Source organism: Schistocerca piceifrons, chromosome 3, assembly GCF_021461385.2.
Source record: "Schistocerca piceifrons isolate TAMUIC-IGC-003096 chromosome 3, iqSchPice1.1, whole genome shotgun sequence".
Taxonomy (NCBI): domain Eukaryota; kingdom Metazoa; phylum Arthropoda; class Insecta; order Orthoptera; family Acrididae; genus Schistocerca; species Schistocerca piceifrons.
In genome coordinates this window covers 841,539,350-841,552,367 of record NC_060140.1, presented here as the reverse complement: position 1 = coordinate 841,552,367, position 13,018 = coordinate 841,539,350, and positions in this window count along the sequence as shown.

The window sequence follows — 13,018 nt, the reverse complement described above, 5'->3', positions numbered from 1 at the left end:
ATATGTTCAGATGTGCTAACAAAACTAACGTGGTTCCATTTAAAAAAACGTAGGTTTGTGTTAAAAAACATACTTCCGTGCATTCTTGTATGGTTTGTATTAACCAATTACACTAGCCCCTCTCCTCACGTTCTGTCTGTGGAATCGATTCGTCAGTATTTGATGTGGTTTACGAAATATATCCAGCGGTAACGTTAGGTGACTCACCCTGTATATGTCAATCATCGCTACTCCTGGGGAGAACTGTCAGTTGATGAAGAGAAACACCGGCATTCAGGCAAAGAATCACTAGAGAAACCACACACGAGCAATGAGCGACATTGAACTGGTCACGAGCTTCACCTTTTTTCCTGTGTGTGCAGCACCTTTGAGTTCTTCAGTCACCGCCTCCCCCTTATAACCCCCCCCCCCCCCCCCCCCCCCCTCTTTCTGTACCTTCTGGGGCAACATCAGATTTTGTGCCACTGGTTACGAGTAATACGTTATTCCGTCGACGTTGGAAGCTGTTGCTGTTGACTGAAGTTCGCACTTTACCCCACTTAGCTATTGGTTCAAAATGTCTCTGAGCTCTATGGGACTTAACTTCTGAGGGCATCAGTCCCCTAGAACTTAGAACTACTTAAACCTAACCAACCTAAAGACATCACACACATCCACGCCCGAGGCAGGATTCGAAACTGCGACCGTAGCGGTCACGCGGTTCCAGACTGTAGCGCCTAGAACCGCTCGGCCACTCCGGCCGGAAATCAGCTATTCTCTTCTTCTCACAGAAGTTTATTAGATTTCATCTTTCTCTCTAAAATAACATTCTATGTTATTTTTATGGGTTACCAGGAATTGTACACCTTCTCCTGCAGCAGGCATACTTTGCGTCCAGAGACAGGCTTTAATTCCATTCCTCAGTGTCTGTTGTGCTCAGATCCTTTCTCACTGGAGAGAACTGAAAAGGAATGAAGAATGCGGCATACTGCCCTTGCCTCCATAAGTCTTAGGAATAGGCTGATATCGAGGAAGAACCGTTAGTAGATAATGATTTCATGGCTGCCTTCTCGAAGGTAAGTGTGTTGATTTACAGGGCGTTTCAGGAGGAATAAAAATATTTAAGGTTGGTTAGTTAGTTAGTTTGATGTTCCACGGAGCATTTGCATGATAAATCGTACTGATGTGGAACACATCATTTTACATTCATACCACAAATTTGGTTGCATGCTGAACTTTTACAAGCTTCATTTGTTTTTTATGTCGCCATCTTTGGCAGCAGCTGCTACAATCACATATTAGTGATTCTCCATTTTAAGTTTATGGTAATTAAAGAGAATTTTACACTGCAGCATTTAGCTTTTATTTGTAAGGCATTTGGTCGTTGCTGTTTTGCCTCAAGTTCACATACATTCTATACCATCTCTACACATGAAGTTGATCTAATGAAACAGTTTGTGGCAGCGAGACTCGAAGAAGGAGGATGTTTCAAGCATCTCTGTGAAATTTTTCCTCACCTGTCAGAAGCAATACTGAAAACAAGGCGTGTTTGCTGGATCTGACATTTGGAAAAAAAGATGTTTAATTCCAACTTCGAATAAGTTTGACTGTCAGTGAGAAGCAGAAATCGGTATCGTTTAAGGAGGCATCACTAAGTTCTTAGGCAACAAATTATATTTCTGTTGTTGTCCGTTGATTGAAGAATTAAGGAAAGTAGGGTGGATCAGCACGTAACTAATTTTCTGAACGCTCTTCCTGGAAATGCGGGCGACACCAGTGAACCAAATGTAAGCACTTCCATTGCTGTATCAAAGTGTTGGGAAGATAGTACCACAGCCGCCGGAAAAGCAACGTGGTTGATCACTTTACCAAGACATAAAACAGCCAATTCATGCTACGTACTGTGTTATATTAGACCGCTTTTTGTGGGAAAAGAAATAGAAATCAATTGTCAATTAATTCTTGTCTAATACAGGCCGACTTCAATGAAACCTTTCCCCATATTGATAAATTAATTTATTTTTCATTATAGTTACATGTGTTTCGCAAATTTTTTAGTTTATGACGAAGTGAAATAGGGACAAACCTGTACGTGATAAAATACACTACGACCAGATATGGGTTTACGGCACCAAAAAACTGTATGTTTAAGCTGTTTCCTAACTAACTAAAAAAAAAAAAAATACACTGCTTTGTTCGCCAGCGCAATTTTGTTATTACGAGTGTCTTACTGCTTTAGTGCTTTAGTCTCGAATTTCTCAAATGGTTCAAATGGCTCTGAGCACTATGGGACTTAACATCTGAGGTCATCAGTCCCCTAGAACTACTTAAACCTAACTAACCTAAGGAAATCACACACATCCATGCCCGAGACAGGATTCGAGCCTGCGACCGTAGCGGTCTCGCGGTTCTAGACTGAAGCGCCTAGAACCGCTCGGCCACAGCGGCCGGCTAGAATTTCTCACTGTCATGATAAAAAATAATTGAAGCTGTAGCACTAGTTTATATAATGGTTGGCTTAAGTCAGGTTATATCAATAACATGTTCCTCAACAGTACTTTTAGTACTGCCTGCACGTATAATAACAAAGTTTCAGATATAAACTGCGGGTACATCTCGTGTTACACTGGAACGTTCAACTTCATGTACGTTTTCTGTGAAGCTATCCGTAAAGACTTTGTTTACCATTTCACTCTCACTCAGTTCCATTATTGGACTCGAACGGCTCATCTCAACATTCACTAGAGATATGAATGATGTCTGGAAGTATAACAATGCCATCAGAAAGTCTCAAGCATCATTTTTAACTTGGTAACATTAATGTCATATTTTTCGTAACAGTGAATGCCTTGTAACCTGTTTTCTGTCGGAGAGATAAAAAGCTAAGGACAAACAGAATCACCATGGCAGATTCCTCTTTCAGTTTTGTAAAGCATCGGAAATGACTCAAGTTTGATACTTTTGCTGTTGTGCTGAAAAATTCGAATAAAGTACTCCCTATTTCGTCGTAGTGTTCAGCATAGGCAAATGGCCTGGTTTGAAAGACGCAGCTCGCATAAAACTGCTTAGTGTACTCACTGTGAGTCAAAATATCTCTGTTTATGAATTTATGTGAACTTGATACTGGTCCTTTGTGTAATAAGGTCCTTGCCCATGGAAAAGCAACTGTTGTAAAAGTTAAAATTTATCTAAAAACGTATCCAACTTCTTAAATAGTGTAGATGAGTAACACATGTGTGTCGTTCAGCAGAGAATTTTACACATATTTCGTGTTTCACGTATGAGTTTTGATACTGATCACTGGATTTGTTTGGAATACTACGGCAATGCCTCAAGCTTGTGGCCACGTGTAGGGTTCTCTAACACGAGCGCGCTTTTTGAGCCTTTGACCTTCGTTACCAAACCATAAACACGGCGGCATCGCTTCCGCCGCGCAAAAGCTCCTGTAAATATTTCCGCCTGTCGCGGTGATTTAGCTGTATGTGGGAGCTAGCTAGCTGCTACGACAAGCGTGTGAGTCACCGCTATCCACGAATTTTGTCTTGCTCATGTGGCTTCTGAGATAGCTGGGCGGTCGAGACACTGGACTTCTACATCTACATCTACATGTATACTCTGTAAATCACATTTAAGTGCCTGGCAGAAGTTTCATCGAACCACCTTCACAATTCTCTAATATTCCAATCTCGTACAGCGTGCGGAAAGAACGAACACGTATATCTTTCCGTACGATCTCTTATTTCACTTATTTTATCATGGTGATCGTTTCTCCCTATGTAGATCGGCATCAACAAAATATTTTTGTATTCTGAGGAGAACGTTGGTGATTGTCGAAATTCCAGAAGATTCCTCCGCAACGAAAAATGCCTTTGTTTTAATGATGTCCATCCCTAATCCTGTATCATTTCAGTGACAGTCTCTCCCTTGATTCGCGATAGTACAAAACGCGCTGCCTTTCTTTGAACATTTTCGATGTACTTCGTCAACCCTATCTGGTAAGGATCCCACACCGCGCAACAGTATTCTAAAAGAGGTCGAACTAGAGTAGTGTAGGCAGTATCTTTAGTAGGTCTGTTATATTCCCTAAGTTTCCTGCCAATGAAACGCAGTCTTTGGCTAGCCTTCCCCACAACATTTTCTATGTGTTCCTACCAATTGAAGTTGTTCATAATTGTCATTCATAGGTTGTTGTTTGTTGTTGTGGTCTTCAGTCCTGAGACTGGTTTGATGCAGCTCTCCATGCTACTCTATCCTGTGCAAGCTTTTTCATCTCCCAGTACCTACTGCAACCTACATCCTTCTGAATCTGCTTAGTGTATTCATCTCTTGGTCTCCCTCTACGATTTTTACCCTCCACACTGCCCTCCAATACTAAATTGGTGATCCCTTGATGCCTCAGAACATGTCCTACCAACCGATCCCTTCTTCTGGTCAAGTTGTGCCACAAACTTCTCTTCTCCCCAATCCTATTCAATACTTCCTCATTAGTTATGTGATCTACCCATCTAATCTTCAGCATTCTTCTGTAGCACCACATTTCGAAAGCTTCTATTCTCTTCTTGTCCAAACTATTTATCGTCCATGTTTCACTTCCATACATGGCTACACTCCATACGAATACTTTCAGAAATGACTTCCTGACACTTAAATCAATACTGGATGTTAACAAATTTCTCTTCTTCAGAAACGCTTTCCTTGCCATTGCCAGCCTACATTTTATATCCTCTCTACTTCGACCATCATCAGTTATTTTGCTCCCCAAATAGCAAAACTCCTTTACTACTTCATAGGTATTTAGTTCAATTTACGGCTCTTAGATTTGAATGATTTATCGTGTAACCGACGTTTAACGGATTCCTTTTAGCACTCATGTGCATGACCTCACACTTTTCTTTATTTATGGTCAATTGCCAATTTACGTTCCATACAGATATCTTTTCTAAATCGCTTTGCAATTTGTTTTGATCTTCTGATGACTTTGCTTGTCGATAAACGACAGCGTCATCTGCAAACAACCGAAGACGGCTGCTCAGATTGTCTCCAAAATCGTTTATATACGTAAGGGACAGCAAAGGGCCTATAACACTACCTTGGGGAACCCCAGAAATCACTTCTGTTGTACTCGATGACTTTCCGTCAATTATTACGAACTGTGACCCCTCTGACAGGAAATCACGAATCCAGTCACATATTCCACAAGCACGTTATTTCACTACAAGCTGCTTGTGTGGTAGTGTCAAAAGCCTCCCGGAAATCAGGAAATACGGAGTCAATTTGAGATCTCTTGTCGATAGCACTCAACACTTCATGCGTGTAAAGAGCGAGTTGTGTTTCCAGGAACGATGTTTTCTAAATCCGTTTGACTGTGCGTCAATAGACAGTTTCCTTCGACATAATTCATGTTTGAACACAATATATTTTCAAAAATCCTGCTGCATATCGACGTTAGTGATATGGGCCTGTAATTTAGTGGATTACTCCTACTACCTTTCTTCAATATTAGTGTGACCTGTGCAACTTTCCAGTCTTTGAGTACGGATCATTCGTCGGGCGAACGGTTGTATATGATTCTTAAGTATGGAGCTATTGCATCATCATACTCTGAAACGAACCTAATTGGTATACAGTCTGAACCAGAAGACTGGCTTTTATTAAGTGATTTAAGTTGCTTCACTACTCCGAGGATATCTACTCCTACGTTACTCATGCTGGCAGCTGTTCTTGATTCGAATTCTGGAATACTTACTTTGTCTTTTTTTGTGAAGGCATTTCGGAAGGCTGTGTTTAGTAACTCTCCTTTAGCAGCACTGTCTTCGATAGTATCTCCATAGCTACCGCGCAGAGAAGGCTTTGATTGTGTCTTGCCGCTAACATACTTCACATACGACCAGAATCTGTTTGGATTTTCTGCCAGGTTTCGAAACAAAGTTTCGTTGTGGAAACTATTATAAACATCTCGCATTGAAGTGAGCGCTAAATTTCGAGTTTCTGTAAAAGACCGCCAATCTTGGAGATTATGCGTCTGTTTAAATTTGGCATTTTTTTTCGTTGTTTCTGCAACAGTGTTCCGTCCCGTTTTGTGTACCAATGAGGATCAGCTCCGTCGTTTGTTAATTTATTTGGCATAAATCTCTCAATTGCTGGCGATACTATTTCTTTGAATTCAAGCCACATCTGATCTACACGTATATTGTTAATTTGGAAGGAGTGGAGATTGTATCTCAGAAAGGCGCCAAGTGGACTTTATCTACTTTTTGAATACGTATATTATTCGTTTATTTTTGATAGATTTTAGCGTTACGATATTCAGTCTCGCTACGACAAACCTGTGTTCTCTAAGACCTCTTGCCCTTTTGATGCTCGTTATTAACTCAGGATTCTTTGTTGCTCAGAGGTCAAATGTGTTTTCACAACCGTTTACTATTCGTGTGGGCTCATGAACTAACTGCTCGAAATAATTTTGAGAGAATGCCTTAAGAACAATTTCGGATAATCTTTTTTGCATACCTCAGGAATTAAACATGTATTTTCGCCAACATATCGAGGGTAAATTAAAGTTTAATTATATGTGTCGGGCACATGTTTGAAATCAAACTCACGTTTTCTTTGAACCTTTCAGCAATTGCATCGTCTGAACTGGGAGGCCTGTAAAAGGATCCAACTTTTATTTTATTCTGGTCGCCGACAACGACATCTGCGCATACTACCTCAAAGGAACTATCTACTTCAATTACGCGACAAGATGAACTACTTCGAACAGCAACAAAAACGCCACCGCCAACCGTGTTTAACCTATGCTTTCGGGACACCCTTAGGTTCATCGCAAAATTTTCGGCTGAGCTTATCTTCGGCTTTAGCCAGCTTTCAGTGCCTATAACGATTTGAGCATCAGTGCTTTCTATTAGCGGTTGCAACTGTTATACCGATGGTTTCTGTATCTATGTTTTTCCCGTGTTCGGCCTGCACTCTTTGTGACTGAAGGCCTTTTTGTGTTTTCCCAAGACCCTATAACCAAAAAACCGCCCAGTCCATGCCACACAGTCCCTGCTACCTGTGTAATCGCCTCGTGCTTATAGTGGACTCCTGTCCTATTCAGTGGAACCCTATGGCGCAAGTCGACGAATCTGCAGCCTGCACGGTCGCAGAACCGTCTGAGCCTCTGATTCAGACCCTCCACTCGAATGACAGTTTCTACTCGTTTGGACACTACATTGTCTCCACGCGCAATTATGTAGATTACTGAATGATATTCACAGTTTCTGCTCTGACATACGTTTCTTATAGTTTTGTAAGCAGGTTATGGCGAGATTTATGAGGTGTTTCTTCGACTGTATAGCAGTTTTTTCAACGTTTCTGATTTCTGTTGAACTCTCTCGCCATTCAAACAGTTCTATGGCTATTCTAAACGCTCTTCTTTCAACAGTATCTGATGAACAGTATCTGTACACCTATTAGTGAACATTAGTGTGGGGTGTGTCGACCGTTCGCCTATGAGGGCTTGAAGTCTGTTGGAGACAGTCTGAATGAGGTGTCTGAGTGTATGTGGAGAAATGACAGTGCATTCCTCACCACGACCTACAACCAGAGTAGGTAGGGATGTTGGACGCTGGAATGTGGGGCGAAGACGACATTCTAAGTCAAAGTTATTCCATTGGCTTCAGGGCAGGACTGTGGGTGTGCTGACCCGGTCCACAAACCATTGCCTCGCATATGCTGCCTGATGACAGGGTGCATTGTCGTGCTGATACAATCAGTCAGCGTCTATGAACTGTTCCTCTGCTGTACTCAGTACTCATTGCTACAAATGTTTTCAGATCCTTCTGAGTTTACTGTTTTGTTTACCGCAATAACTAGACCACTCCCGAACCACGGCTAATACCTACATATTGTAACACCACCTCCTCCATGTTTCACTGGTGACATCACATATAAGGCAGGTAATGTTCTCCACGCACTCATCAAATATAAACTCTTCCATCGGATTGCCGGCCGGAGTGGCCGAGCGGTTCTAGGCGCTTCAGTCTGGAACCGCGCGACCGCCACGGTCGCAGGTTCGAATCCTGCCTCGGGCATGGATGTGTGTGATGTCCTTAGGTTAGTTAGGTTTAAGTAGTTCTAAGTTCTAGGGGACTGATGACCTCAGATGTTAAGTCCCATAGTGCTCAGAGCCATTTGAACCTTCCATCGGATTGCCGCAGGGTATAGCGCTATTAATCACTCCCAATCATTCCTTTGCAGTCATACACTGTCCACTGATGTCGCTGTTTACACCTCCTCAAGCGCCACTTATCACTGACTATGTGGAGCTTATGATGAGCTGCCCAACCATTATACCCAATTCTTTTTAACTCCCAACATACATTCGTTGTGTTAGCAGGCCTGCCGGAAGCATTTTGGAACGCACGACTGATTTGTTCCCCTGATTTCATGCGATTTTTTGCAAGCACCTTCTATCATGCCCGATAACCCCTGTTCGTCAGTTCGTGAGGTCAGCTACATCTTTGTTAGGCTGTGGTTTTTCCTTCATTTCCACTTCACAATCACATCAGTCATCGACTTGCTCAGCTTTAGAAGGGTTGAAAGGTCGCTGATGGATTTGTTGTTGGGCAGACATCAATGACTAGTTCACATTGGAAATCACTGTTGTAGCGCAACTTTACTCTAGCACAGGAAAGGTTCAGTTAATGAAAGGACTACGCCACAATTCTCAAACGTTATTGACTTTATTACAATATAACTCTCTGAGCCTGTTTCATAGTGAGCGATGACCTAGCAGTTTGGTGCCTTCCCCCCTCTTTTCAGCCGGCCGGTGTGGCCGTGCGGTTTTAGGCGCTTCAGTCTGGAACCGCGTGAACGCTACGGTCGCAGGTTCGAATCCTGCCTCGGGCATGGATGTGTGTGATGTCCTTAGGTTAGTTAGGTTTAAGTAGTTCTAAGTTCTAGGGGACTGATGACCATAGATGTTAAGTCCCGTAGTGCTCAGAGCCATTTTTTTGAACCCTCTTTTCAACCAACCAGCAAGTTTCACTCTTGGTTAAAAAAAAAAAAAACAGCAGAGAGCATAAAATTTTAAGACAAAGTTTCTAATAAAAACATTACTCTAATTAAATATAGAAATATCGAAAACAAATTCAAGCTGACAAGTAAATGATCATTAAAAAACATTTAAAAAATCGTGGTTTTAAAATTAAGCCACCACTCACGCAACTACAAATGCATCAAGACATAATGGTTATAATTGGACGTGTGTACTTAAAGCAGGATTACACAGCTTTCCTTTCATTGCCGGCCGGGGTGGCCGTGCGGTTCTAGGCGCTGCAGTCTGGAGCCGAGTGACCGCTACGGTCGCAGGTTCGAATCCTGCCTCGGACATGGATATGTGTGATGTCCTTAGGTTAGCTAGGTTGAATTAGTTCTAAGTTCTAGGCGACTGATGACATCAGAAGTTAAGTCGCATAGTGCTCAGAGCCATTTTTCCTTTCATTACCCATGATCTGCCACTCTTGGTACGAGCTCTTTTATTCAAACTACGGCCTGGAAAACTTCAAGCAACCAATTGGTCCAGTAAACAAAATAAAATTTTTTTTCCACACTTGATAAACCATCAAAACACGGGTATTCCATTACTAAGGAAATCGTTCAGGACTGGCATTTGCAATACCCATATCACAGATTGAAGTAGCTGGCGAGAATTTCAAATAAGGCAACAACACTCAGCAGTACATTAAATCACGTTGTTACCACAGTTCATTTGCTGAAATTTTGCTCAAAAAAAAAAAAAAAAAAAACTATCCATGGTTCCAATGCCGTCGTGAGCAGAAACAAGCCCTCCACTCAAGAGTCCCGTCAACCAATGAACGTCAGAATCACCAACGCCAGTACCAACAGTCTCAGTTCTATGCGTTGCCAGCTTATAAGGCCGCCCAGCGTGCTTCCAAACACAGTGCACGCGCGACTCACGCCTCCTAACGGTTCCGTGTTCACTCTCTCTTCTCGTGCCTCCTCTCAGGCGCGCTATATAGGCAAACTGTGCCGTATTGTCCAGTTACTGCGGTGCCACAGCGAAGTCGGCAGCACATATCGATACCACAGACTCTCTGCAATCCACAGCGACGTGTGGGACTCGGCTCTGCACAGCAGCGCCTTCACTTTCTTTCTTTCTTTCTTTCGCATGTGCCGTTTTTCCCGCGGATACGCAGGGTCGGCATGGTTAATCGGATGTGGCAATGTTAGTTGAAGGGGTGGCCGGATGCCCTTCCTGTCGCCACCCCGTACCCCCTGGGAAGGAATTAGTGTACCCCTGCTGTCTGTGACCAGTGTAATCCATGGAATAGTGCGAAAGTGCTCAGATGTCTGCAAGCCGTGTAACTGAGGCGGTACGTGGGGACCAGCCCGGTATTCACCTAGGGGGATGTGGAAAACCGCCTAAAAACCACATCCAGGCTGGCGCGCCTACCCGAGTCCAAGAAGCAGCGCGTTAGCGCGCTCGGCTAACCTGGCGGGTACAGCAGCCCCATCACTCTGAGGTCAACATAGTGGAGAGCACGGAAGCTCTATGACCAGTCTGTGACCTCAGCTAAAGCAGTCAGTATCATCGAATAGGACACGACTCGTTCACAGTTTCAGATGGACGTGTACTTTCGTAAATATGAAACATTATACTTCAAGAGAACAGTTTGTTAATTAGACTATAAAAGTGTGCTTTGCTAGTCAGTGACAGTTGTAAATTATACGATAATCCTGTGGCAGACAATTACGTAACATTAAGTAAATCTTTTATTGATTTATATGATAAAGTGGACTCATATTTCACGTGTTCTGGTTCCAATGTATCACCTCACCGAGCAATCATAGAACCCACAGCCAGACGGTTGTAGCTTTCTCTGGAAACAAAGCAATGAGCTCTGTTCCCCGTCCCATTCTGCTCTTGCTGCTTCTCTACTGACAACACAATACTCCCCCTTCCTTTTGTTGTGTCGGGTCGGCCGCTCGTTGCATCTAGTGGTCAATTCCGCATTACGCACACGTGTCCGGGTAACTTTTGATCAAATAGTGTACACTCATGACATTGCGTGCCAGTCCGACCTAACGTGGGTCTGAAATACAGGAGAACTATTAACACTGGACCGTACAGGGGTTCCTATGCAGTCTCTTTTACAGACGACGTGCAGTTTTCCAGTAGTCAACCATCGATCCGTATATTGACATTTGATTTACGTACGACTGAGCCCAAGCAAACTTTCGATGTCACTTTTCTTACACGCTGTGGGGTTACGCGTATTTTGGAGAATGGTTATCTACTGACGCTTACAGTACCAGCTACTTTATCACGTTACCACTTCCATTTCAGTACCACGCTGTCCCGGAGCTTCTTACATTACAGTGTGAGTAAGCCTCTTTCTCAAGTCTTCTGTTAGGTCTGAAACATGACAAAGGCAAATTAAATTTTGTATAACAGGTTCGCCACAAGATTTTACTACTTATAAAAGAAGGAAATAAGTTCTGCTGCTCCGAATGTCTACGTCAGAGCAAGGAATCAACTTCCTTATTCATAAACTATCAACCGTCGGAGTTTACAAGTTGTAATGGTAATTTCGTAGCATGAGGCAGTAATCACTTTTTAACATTTGATTTAAATAAATAAATTACTTTAAATAAATTAATTACTGTGAATTCGGTTAATACAGGTTGTGAGGCTTAATTAACGTTAATGTGGAATCAATTTCTCTAGCGGTATATCACTGTACATATGATACGCTGTGGTAAAAGTAATGGGATACCTCCTAATGTCGTGTGGGATCTCCGTTTGCCCGAAGTCGTGCAGCACCGCGACGTGGTGTCGACTGAGCAAGTCGTTGGAAGAAATAATGAGCCACACTGCCTGTATAGCCGTCCATAACCGCGAAAGTGTTGCCATTGCAGGATTTTGTGCACCAAGTGACCTCTCGATTACGTCCCATAAATGTTCTTTGCGATTCATGTAGGGGGAGCTAGGTGGCCAAATCATTCGCTCAAATTGCCCAGAACAATTGTTATCCTGTACCATGTACTAGTTTGGACAGGAAGAGAATAGAGGCTTTCGAAATGTGGTGCTACAGAAGAATGCTGAAGATTAGCTGGGTCGATCATATAACTAATGAGGAGCATTAAATAGGATTGGGGAGAAGAGAAGTTTGTGGCACAACTTGACTAGAAGAAGGGATCGGTTGGTAGGACATGTTCTGAGGCATCAAGAGATTACCAATTTAGTATTGGAGGGCAGCGTGGAGGGTAAAAATCGGAGAGGGAGACCAAGAGATGAATACACTAAACAGATACAGAAGGATGCAGTAGGTACTGGGAGATGAAGAAGCTTTCACAGGATAGAGTAGCATGGAGAGCTGCATCAAACCAGTCTCAGGACTGAAGACCACAACAACAACCATGGGGCATTGTCATCCACGAAAGTTCCATCGTTGTTTGGCTGTAAATGGTCTCCCAATAGCCGAAAATAGCCATTTACAATCACTGGATGGACCCAGTCCATTCCATGTAAACGCATCCCACGCAAATATGGAGTCACCACCAGCTTGCTCATTGCATTGTTGACAACTTGGGTGCATGGCTTCTTGGGGTCTGCGCCACACTTGAGCCCTACAATCAGGTCTTACGACCTGAAATCTGGACTCGTCTGACCAGATCACGGTTTTCCAGTCGTCTAGGGTCCAACCGATATGTTGACGATCCCAGGAGAGGCGTTTCAGGCCATGTGGTGCTGTTGTCAAAGGCACTCGCGTCGGTTGTCTGCAGCGACAGCCCATTAACGCCACGTTTCGCCGCAGTGTCCCAACGGATACGTTCGTCCCAAATTGATTTCTCCGGTTATTTAATGCGGTGTTGCTTGTCTGTTAGGATTGACACCTCTACGGAAACGACGCTGCTCTCGGTCGCTAAGTGAATGCTGTCTGCCACTGCGTTGTCCTTGGAGAGAGGCAATGCCCGAAATCTGTTATTCCCGGTACACTTTTGACATTGTGGATAATTCCATAATTATTTCCGA